The sequence below is a fragment of the Megalobrama amblycephala genome, linkage group LG8 (assembly GCF_018812025.1).
Source record: "Megalobrama amblycephala isolate DHTTF-2021 linkage group LG8, ASM1881202v1, whole genome shotgun sequence".
Classification (NCBI taxonomy): Eukaryota; Metazoa; Chordata; class Actinopteri; order Cypriniformes; family Xenocyprididae; genus Megalobrama; species Megalobrama amblycephala.
This window is the reverse complement of record NC_063051.1, coordinates 19638832-19647538: the sequence shown is the minus strand read 5'-3', so window position 1 is coordinate 19647538 and position 8707 is coordinate 19638832. Positions and strand designations below refer to the sequence as shown.

Here is an 8707-nt window from a genome sequence, read left to right as displayed (position 1 = left end):
TTGCCATCTTATTTGTTAGAACATCCTTTCCCGAGTTGCCATAACAAGAGCATAATGGGTATCATTGTCACATGAATTATGCTTGGACCTGTGAGTGGGTGGGTTGAACTCATAGAGGACAACACCATCGTGGTGTTTTTCTGTCCGTGACAAAGAGCTTCTTAATTGTGACCGAGTACGTTTCAGAACTGAGTCATGCCATTTTGTCTCCACTGTGCACCACAGACCTTTTGCCATTGTGTTTGTCCATTTTAATCAAATTCTAGGCGCGCTTATGGTTGCAACCGATGTGAATGATAAAAGAGTCCAAGCCAGAGATGAGGATGTGTCGTGAAGTCATGTTTTCCAGCACATAGAAGGCTGCTGTCTGATTTAGACCATCCTTTTGTCCACCCTTATTCAAATGGGGTTTAGTTTTAAAACGCGAGCCCGTTCTGCATAAAAGACCGATAGAAATCTAAAAGGACAGAATATGTGACCAGAAAGGCTGGTCAATAAATGTCTTGTCCTAAAACCCAGGCAAGAATGTGGGAAATGGCCCAAGAGGCAAAAGTCTGCCAGACATATAGATACAGTTCAAATGTCTGAGGAAATGGAGATTATATTACATTCAACACATTTTTCTAAAGGCAAAATAGCCTGCAATGAATGTCTTTATGTATTATCTCTCTGTCCTTTAATCTTGCTGATCTTTTCAGACACTGAAGTCGAAATTAAGCATTTTCACAGCTTTACCTTGCACAGCACACATGCGGTCACATCATTACACACACACACACACAGCTCCACTACCTTATTAACACTGACATCTGATGCCACGACTGGGCAAACGAAGCTCAACAATTGATGTCAGAGCCTTACAAATTAAATAAATGGGGAAACGCTATGGTGTATTACACACACTAAGTCTCCTTAATGAACAGTCACACGTTGGTGCACAAAGCGTCCTGTGCCAGACAAATCAAACATGTTCTGGCTAGAAAACAGCCACGGAGCTGTGTGAGAGTCAGATCAATGAATAGATTACCTCTTATAGATTAAGCACAAACTGAAAAAGTGACAATTAAATAAAAATGCCAAATCTCAAGAACAAGCTATATAAAAATTATTTCTACATTGGGATTATTTTAATAAAATATTTCATTATTTTAATATGAAGTTACATATTAAATGCATGCCAATTTTTACTTCACATTAAGGTTCAGTGGGTTAAGATAATAATAATTAAAAGGTTAGTTCACCCCAAAATGAAAATTTTGTCATTAATTACTCACCCTCATGTCGTTCCACACCCGTAAGACCTTCGTTCATCTTCGGAACACAAATTAAGATATTTTTGATAAAATCCGATGGCTCAGTGAGGCCTGCATTGCCAGCAAGATCATTTCCTTTTTCAATGCCCAGAAAGCTACTAAAAACATATTTAAAACAGTTCATGTGACTACAGTGGTTCAATGTTAATATTATAAAGTGATGAGAATTGTTTTTATGCGCCAAACAATTTTTTTAAAATAGTGACTTTATTCAACAATATCTAGTGATAGGCGATTTCAAATGAAGCTTCGAAGCTTTACGAATCTTTTGTGTTGAATCAGTGGTTCGGAGCGCGTATCAAACTGCCAAAGTCAACTGAACTATTGAAATTTTGAAACGCTTCTGAAGTAACTAAGCCTCGTTTACTGAAATCACGTGACTTTGGAGCTCTGAACCACTGATTCGAAACAAAAGATTCGTAAAGCTTCGAAGCTTCATGAAGCAGTGTTTTGAAATGGCCCATCACTAGATATTGTTGAATAAAGTTGTTATTTTGTTTTTTGTTTTTATTGGCTCACAAAAAGTATTCTAGTCACTTTATAATTTTAAGGTTGAACCACTGTAGTCACATGTACTCTTTAAAATATGTTTTTAGCACCTTTCTGGGCACTGAAAAAGGAAATGATCTTGCTGGCAATGCAGGCCTCACTGAGCCATCGGATTTCATCAAAAATATCTTAATTTGTGTTCCGAAGATGAACGAAGGTCTTACGGGTGTGGAACGACATGAGGGTGAGTAATAAATGACAGAATTTTAATTTCAGGGTGAACTAACCCTATAATGTTTGCTCATAATACATTAAGATTAATCAAAGTGTTAGTATATAAAGAAATTAACAATAACCTAGATTAATAAAAAGTACTGTCAGTTGTTAGTTCATGATACGTAATGCGTTAAATAATGTTAACAAGAACTGAACTGCTATTGTAAACCGTTGCAAATGCAAAGACACAGATGAATGTCATTTCATGTTTAAGGTGTTTGTACATAGACAGCTTCCTCCTAAATTCATTTAGATATAATACAATACAATTTCACTTCCTGCAGCCCTTTGGTCTGTCGCCCAGCGCCTTCAAGGTGTTCGACATGGGGGGACATTATTTTCAGATCACTTTACAATCACTTATTTTGCTGTCGGAAAATGTGGCATAATAGGTGTGGATACTACGGGTTGGTTGAATGCATAACTGTAGCCAGACATCTCTTATTCTCCAAGGTGGGCTGAGCTCGGCTTTGAGAGACAGGAGAGGAGAGAGATGGAATATCTAAAAGGGGTTAAGTGCCGAGGTTACCCATCCACGGAGCATAAAATGAAGGCTCTCACTTTGATGGACACCAGAACCCGGATCCCTGATGTCCCAAAATATTAGGTTTCTCTTCTAATAATGTTGGAAATATTGCCTACTGTCATGATTAATCTGGCCGGGTGCTGGCGCTGATTGCAGGTGACACGGTCACAGCGCAGTGCCCGTGTTAGTTTCCACACACCGTCAGCTTCACTCCCAGTTCTGGACGAGCCAGCCTGCACAGTGATAGCAGCTCTCTGCTGGCTCTAATAGATTGTGACAGCCAAGAAGGAAACCTTTATTTTAATTCAAACAACAAAAGCCAAATAGCAAAACTTATGTACGTGCCTAACTTTTTCTTCCGCGCCTTTTCTCATCTTCCCCCAGACCGATTTCTCAAATGCTTTTTCTTATCTGGGTGAGAAAATCTCAGAGCCACATTATTCTCAGCATTAGCAGACACAAAATGCGGAGGTATTTGCAGATGTGGAGGACGGCGCAAAAACATTTGTTGAATCAAAGGCTTGAATTATTGCACAAAGTTCAGCAAGTTTCACATGGCACTTAGAAACACCATTGTCCCAGCCAGGAACAAGGAAGCCCATTCTTCAGAGGGGGTGAAAGACAACCTTGGCCATTCTCATAATCGAATCTGCAAGTCCCAGTGGACCATCGGGAATTCTTTGCATTGGCCATGGTCAGAATGCACTGTTTGGCCTAACAATGGCAACATTGATTTTAATGCTCAGAGAATTTTGGTTGAGCTGAGCAAACTGAGCGGGACCGAGGGGGAATACCGCTCCCCGTCATTCCCATGAGGGGCGAAGAGGGTCATATCTGTCTCTGCCGCACCCACGCACCCCTTCTCTGTCCATCCGGCTATGATCTCATGCTGAAAGCTGTTCTCTCAAACAAACAAATGCAAATGCCCAGAAAATAGCGCCACTTCCTCCTTTTGCCCATTGCCCTCTTGCTATACCGCTATCGGGCCTGATATTATTTGCACAATCGTTCCTTGTTGACAGTGTATCGAGACTGAAACGGGAGTGTTTTGAGAACTGATGTTACATTGATGTCCGGTTGCCATGGGGCCACGGTTGCGGCATGAAGTCATGACCTTCCTGTTTGGCCACATAGTAACTTATTGAGTCGATACAAATTACCCTGATTCTTTATCTACCAATTTAGCTGCTGGTAGTGGGCAGGGGTCACATAGCCCCATTCATGGGACGGCTTTTGAAGTTACTGCTACCACTGTGAGACTTTAACGCTTACCCCCATGCGGTGGGATGGGAGGTGGGAGGTGGGGGGAGATGTTCCCAGACAATGAACACCATTGCTTCCCGCCTTCAAAACACTTACTTCAAAAGGACCTCCCTCTGCCAATCCTGAGTTTGCTCTGGTCGCCGGCACTGGACATGCTTTTCCCCGTGGATATAAATGTTTTATTAGAGGTGACACCTCAGGCTGCTCTTTCCGTGCTTCTGTGCGAACCCTCAGCCAGAGATGTGACAGGACTGAAGGGAGAACAGTCATGCAAAAAATATCAATTAGAAAAACACCAAACCGTTCATTGACACACTGTGAATCTGTCGCTCCTTGAATGAGCAACAAATATGTGAGGCAAGAGCATCTGGATGCCTAATTAAATCAGACCTCACATCAACATGACTCCGCAGCAACGACAAAAATTTTATCGGAATATCCGCTCCAAATGTCATCCCAAGCTTTGGGATTTCATCTTTTGCCAAACTATAACTTGATTCATGTGGTATGTAATATTCAAGCGCACAGTCAGCAGAGAAAAATGTAATGATTTACAATAGGTATACATAATTGATTGCCAATCATTCTCCTAATCAGCCTTCAATGAGACCACTGTGCTGCCCCAAGAAGATGGATGTTAAAAGAAGCTTTTGAAAAACAGATGGTGGATCCCTAACAATAAGGTTTTTGCTTCCTTTTGAAAATGATCAACTTCCTGTGCAACACTGACAGATCATTATCAAACCTTAATGAAATGATGCTCTCTAATGAAATAACTAGTGACATACTAATGTATTAAAGTATAACAAGACATTTCCTTCCTTTTCAGTATGTCAAAAAACAACAACAACAACAACATATAAATATAAAAAACACACAATTTATTGTTTATTCTCTTCAATAACAGGGACATTGTTTATTTTTCCCACTATTTCATTACCATTATTACCTTAATTTCTGTCCAACAAAACCAAATTTGTTGCAACTACAGTGTCCATACTATAATGAAGAGAAAATTAAATTACTCAATTCACATGATTGTTGTTGGTGTGGAACACCAGCATTGAAAGCACTAATGAAATTTATATTACGTAGTAGCAGATAAAAAGGAACAGTCCTAATGATTCATGGGCCCTTTCTCAAAAGATGAATGTGTTTCCTTACATTTGCCAACCTTAACTGCACGGATTTAATTTGTTGACAATTGATACTGATCACCTTCAAATGGCTTTTAATTGATATCGGTGCGGAAGCAGTGAACTTTAAATAGACGTTTCTAATTATTGGATTTAAAAAGTGGGGGCTTTTCGGGAAATGTTATGGCATTTGGAAAAGGATTCATGAGGCAATAAGGAGATGGCCACCCTGCAGCTAAATGACATTAAAGCCTGTTACTGCTTATACCTGAAGGGAGCAATGCCACCAGTCTCGGGAGGCGAGAGTGGGGTCCCACCTCAGGGCTGGTACTTATCTGGAGAATACATTACTTTATCCTGATAGCCAGATATTTCTGTGTCACTCATCTTGCAATTGAAATGTAGCTCATGTCTTTGCAGGAGTCAAAAGGAGGTTGAGCTGCTGCTGAAGACAAATGGCATCTGAATGAAAGGATTTACCGATAGGCATGTATGCCAATGTTTGCCATTTGCTCTTGTGCACCTGAGAGATGCCATTGAAAGGGATGAAACAATTAAGCAGCACCTGCAGTACTCAACTTTTATACATAACTTTAACCCCATTTGCCCCACTCTTTTACATTTTAACACAATATAACCAGCTATTATATTCATTGTTGTTTAGTAAGCCCCTATGTACCTGGAATGAAACGGCAACCTGCCTGGAACGTCATACAAATGGAATGAAACAAACAGTAAAACATTCCAGTTGTGTTGTAATAAATATCAACCATCTCTGAACTTCTTGTCCAATCAAATTAGGAAGGCCTGATTGAACTTTTTTCCTATTTGACTAAAGGCTTTAGTCCATGCACAAGATGTAGTTTTTTATGCATGTCCAAAAACACTGATGGAATGAGATTGATGACTAAATTACAATTGGTTAGTTACTGTCATCATTAACTTCTGCTTAGTGTAAGCCAGACATTGCTCTCCAAGCCCTCCCACGCCAATGATCTCCCATTAGAGAGCTTAAATCTCATTACCTCATTCATCCAAGCACCAACATGCCTGCAGGGAGCTAGCAAACAGCCGTGACAGTGCTCAGACAGGTCCAGACGGTGTCCCACAAGGCTCTATCCTTGGTCCTGTGGCATTTTCAGCATGGAGCCCTGTAGGAGAAGAGCCAGACTGAATGGAAGGGACATGGGTGGTTATGTATGGTTAAAAGGGTTGGAAGAAGTTGGGGGCACTCCTGGGGTTTGGCAGACACTGTGTGAGAAGGGTCAGAGTAGGCGATAATCTCAGAGGTCCAAACACTGAGACTACTGTGTCTTTGGTCTTGTTCCCTCAGGTGAGGTTAGGGGCTCTATATTTTGCTGGAGCAGCACTGGACTAAGGCTCCATGGAGAATGACTGGAGGAATGAACCTGGAGAGTTCAGAAGAGTGATAGGCACCCATGGGGATAGCAGTTCTCTAATCTTGTCAGATCTGATGAGACTTAAAGCATCACCCGCAGAGACTTTTGAAGTGTATGTGTTCACTACTAACATATTTACACTCCAGAATCATGTTTTCACATGAAATTTAGATAATAAAAAATAATTAAATGTTCACGTTATTAATTTTTCTTTAACTTGAAAAAAACATAATCCAGTACTGCCTTATTTTTACCTTAGACAATAGTGAGTGTAAAGTCTGTCCAGCATGCTTCATTGGCTTATAATGGAGGATCAGTGTCAAAGCAGCCAACAAGATGATTACATGCCATCGAGGCACAGCCATTCTTTAGTATCGATCCACTTCAGCTGGGAAGACAGAGGATGTAAAAATTGAGCCAGGTGCAAGCTAGAGCCAGTGTGAAAAAGGAGCGATCCCATATGTGTTAATTTCGATATGCTCCAATACATATTGGGTATGAAACTTAACTCTGGCCTCCTTGCTGAAACAAAACATGCCTTTAAGATAACTCAAAGATGAAGGAATCCATTTATTTTTATATTGAAAAGGATGAATATAGTAAATCACTGGACAAATTACAAAGCGAATTCATCTTGGAGTTACACTTGGCACTTTAATCAGATCAGCTACGATCAGTAAAAGTACATGAAGTGATCAAGTTTAAATATCAGCATTATTACAATGAAGTATGAAGTCTTAAACTAATTTTGACATTTGTAAATTATTTCTTTAGCAGCAAGATTCCATTCACCAATATTAGTCAATAGCAACTGTGTGACATCAAGTCAATATGGGAAATGATCTGATTGATTTACTGTCTGAATACCAGTACTTCCTCGCTGTAAGTAAACAACTGGAGCATAGACAGTGTGTATTAACCAGAACCAGCCTTTGCAAAGGGCCAATGCAAATATACTGCATGTTTCCTATGTTAATTGCAATCCCGCCAGCATAAACATTATTATACACTGTTGAATTGTACCATGTCTCAGAACAAAAAGTTTAGTGTCCATGTGAACCGACTCAATAGCTTTCACTGTTTATCATAAATCAATTATTTATGCCTATAGAGCTTCAAAATATTTATCTCTGTGTAGTTGAACCCTAGAGGAAAATAAATGATGTTTTTATCAAAGGCAACAAATGTTTAAACTGAGGTTTTGAAAGATGGGCTTCACTTTCCTGGGAGGTGTTGGTAGGCCTGTCACTGATTACTGTATGAATCATCAAACACGGACAGTCACACACTAATGTCTTACAGATACAGCTGAAAGGAAAACAAAGTTTGCACAAACCATCTTTGAATAAGGTCAACTAAGGGAAATATTCATTTACAGACTGGAATAAATGTCTTAAGTGTTTGTTTGCAATGTTCTACTCACTTTATGGTTGCTTGTGAGGAAAATATAAAAATCGCAAAAACTGCCAATGGTTAAATGTTTTTGTTTAGGTTGCAGTAGAACAATGACATAAATGGGATGTCTTCAGAAGCGAGTAGGCATTCATTCTACTGTCAAGGATGCGTCAATATGGACCTCTCTTGAAATAAAGCACATAAGCACTACTAATCATTATCATTATCTGCCGAGCCTTGAGCATTAAGTCCTCAAGAGGTGTTGTGTTATCCTCATCTGTTCAAGAGTGCAAGTTGGGCAAAAGAAATTAGACTCGGAAGGCCTCTCAAAAGCAGTTGTCATGATAATGAAGTGCTTGAGATTTTGCCATCAATCGAAATCCAGCACCAGGGATCACACACAGCATGTTAACACAAAGAAAAAAGAAATGGCAAAATGTCAACTGAAAAGAAAAATGTTTTAAGGAATAAAAAAGTGTGTTTGTGTGTATACACGTTACACTGAGTTAATTATGTAAATTATACTATATTATTTTAATAAATGAATACAAAAATTCTCAAGTTGCAAAGTGAAAAGGTGCAAAGTACAGAATTTATTAAGACATTAAAAGACAAACACAAATTGAATGTTTTTTACTATCCAAATGCAGTGTATAAAGAGCATTCATTTGCATTTTGCAACGCTATTCAAAAACATTAGGGAAACAAAATGTATCAGCTTAGAAAAGCAATGGAAAATTTATCTAAGTAATGGAAAATTCGATTGTGGGGGGAAGCATATCCCAGTACATCTGTGTAAGTCAGTATGTGTGTATATGTGTGTATGACCACCCCAATGGCTCTGTTGTCCCAATGCTTAAATGAGCATGTCTCCTCTTTTTCCCCAGGATTTAAAAACTGTCCCTCCCC

The 8707-nt window shown here is 39.4% G+C and overlaps 1 long non-coding RNA gene across 1 annotated transcript; it reads right to left on the bottom strand.

Moving 5' to 3' along the window:
* Positions 1-2049: 2049 nt before the first annotated feature.
* On the bottom strand, positions 2050-8191 carry LOC125273278. Its single transcript, XR_007186036.1, has 3 exons — positions 6658-8191; positions 6029-6154; positions 2050-4118 (listed from the first exon to the last, which is right to left on the bottom strand). It is a non-coding gene; the product is annotated as an uncharacterized LOC125273278 (long non-coding RNA).
* Positions 8192-8707: the final 516 nt, after the last annotated feature.